A 2,373-nucleotide genomic window follows, 5' to 3' on the forward strand; every position below is an offset into this window, starting at 1 on the left:
CAACAAATACCAACTATGCTTAAAACTAATTTGATATTTCTTTATATTCATTTAAAAACTATGTTGTGCTGAAATTACTTCATCAGCTCTATAATTTAGACACCATAGTTAAGATTTTAAGTGTATATGGGGTTTTTTTTCATAGGGAATATAGGGGGAAATGTAAAGTTTATAGATTTTGAAATTATGGTAGTCAAGATTTAAAGAGATCTCAAAAAGCTTTGGGCATAATTAAAATTAATGAGCATTTCCACATTCCTTTTGAAAGAAAATACTAAGCATTCAACTTTTCAAATCATCATGAAAATTTCATCTCAAAAAGAGTCTTGCTTGTGTAATATATTCCATTAAAAATGTTCAGGGCAGTTTATGCAACGAATGCCTTATTTTTATCCAAACATTAAAATGATTTATTGTCCTAGAAAATAAAATCTATAGTTATTTCAATTAAAATGGGAAACTGCCAAAAAGTCTGCTTCTGGTTACGTTTTCCTCCCATTGAACAAGATAATTTTTTACCATCAGACTCACTGTGACATGACACAAAGTTTGTATCTTGTCTCATTACCTGGGTTCGAAGTTGCTGGATTTCTGTTTCAAGTTCTTTGATTTTTTCTTCTCTTTTTTGAAGCTCAGCTTGAGCTTCCTGTCGAGCCGTGAATTCTTCATCGAACTGCAATGATCATCACCATAAATGTACACTTAGTAATGCAGTTTTGAGAAAGCTTTCAACAACATTATGTATTAAATAAGTGGAGTGGCATTGCTTCTTAAATTTCCTAGGTCACTCAGAAAATCAGAGCCCTTGATTATTTTTATGGCAATCAAGCACCTCTGTGGGGATAGGGTGTTAGTAGAGGAGAAATATGTCATTTTCACTTCTGAAAAAAAATACAAAACAAAACTTTAAATGCTGGACTAAGTAGGCTCTCTTCATATATAGCAGACGTTTTTATTGTTTGTTATTGAACATTGTTTTAGAATTGCGTTTTTTTTCCTAATGTTCCATCCCATACTTTTAAGTGTATTTAATTCAAAAATGAAACCTAAAAATTAGGCATCAAGCAGTCCAACTCTTTAAAAATATATTTAATCCTGAAAAGAGATAACACTTCTAGAACGCTCACGTGAATATATATTGATACAAAATAGACTATTTGCATTACAGTCTTAATTGTAGTAAAATAAATTCAAAAAGTGATTCTCCACAAAATCTGACAGTAGAATGATATATGCCATAACAGCATTGTCATTCAGACGGTTAGCCAAAACACTTGTATAGAATGTTATAATAGGGCAAATGAGAGGTTCAATTACAGAGTGGTAAACCAAAGAGACCATCAGATGGTGACTATCCGCTTACTGCAGGCTGCCCAGCCGTTAACTCAGACAGATCTCTGACCCAAATAAGCCTACATACATATGAGTGAATACCACTCATATCCAGCTATAGAACATTTGCCTTTTATTGCATTGTCACCATCACTTCAAGTCATTTAGAAGTTGATACATTATTCTAATACGTTATTTATGTTTTTTAAAGTGATATAGCTTACTACTGAGAACTGTCTTTAGAGTTTGTAAAACAGTTAAAAAAGTGTGTCCACTATTAATAAATATTCCTCCTCATAGTAGACTTGACCCTTGGAAATTATAAAATGCTATTCAGATTCAGTCTGAAGAAAGAGCAAATTGGATAATAGTATTTAGGTCAAACCTGCCTAACTACTTCTTTTATTCATCTCTATTTGAATCCCAGGAAAATGTCCCACAGAGGTTGGTCCAAATGATTTCTAATCTCTTTACATTTCAAACCTATCCCAGATCCTTCAGTGTCAGCAAATGACCTTATTTCCTAGGTCACTGAGAAGATGGAGCTTTTTCAACTTCATTAGTCTCCCTGTTAAGATTGATCTGAATCTATACTACCAGACTCCTTGCCAGAGTTATCTGTGTGCTTCTCAAACATGCTGTCCACACAAGCACACTGTATACAATTTTGCTCTACAAATGTCACTTAGTATACTTAAGGAGAGGCACATAGTGTTTCTGCTTATAAGTTAAAATGATCTTTATCTGTAAACCCACTGAGTAGGAATAGGAGAAGCCTGAGTTATGTGAGCTGGAAGACTTCTGATGAGTCCACTAACCTTATTCGCTCCTTTTAATGATGAAGAAAATAAGATCCAAGGATAGTAAATAGCTTACTTAAAGTCACAGCTAATTAGCAAAAACACTGAGATCAGATCTTATAACTACTGCTTCTCATTCTAGCTGTTCCCCCCCCCCTTTTTTTTTTAAATATTTTGCACTGCCTCTTCAAATCACCCTGAATAAGAGAAGGCATGTAGACAAGAACTGGGAAACCATACA

General features: G+C 33.7%; 1 long non-coding RNA gene across 1 annotated transcript in view; it reads right to left on the reverse strand.

Moving 5' to 3' along the window:
• The window catches only part of LOC105002406, a 9,585-nt gene extending 7,286 nt beyond the window's left edge, over positions 1-2,299 (reverse strand). The window contains exon 1 of the long non-coding RNA XR_826953.1: positions 569-2,299. This is a non-coding gene — a long non-coding RNA (uncharacterized LOC105002406). The remainder of the gene's footprint in view (positions 1-568) is intronic.
• Between the last annotated feature and the right edge of the window lie 74 nt (positions 2,300-2,373).

The sequence above is a fragment of the Bison bison genome, unplaced genomic scaffold, assembly GCF_000754665.1.
Source record: "Bison bison bison isolate TAMUID 2011002044 unplaced genomic scaffold, Bison_UMD1.0 scf7180017855660, whole genome shotgun sequence".
Taxonomy (NCBI): domain Eukaryota; kingdom Metazoa; phylum Chordata; class Mammalia; order Artiodactyla; family Bovidae; genus Bison; species Bison bison.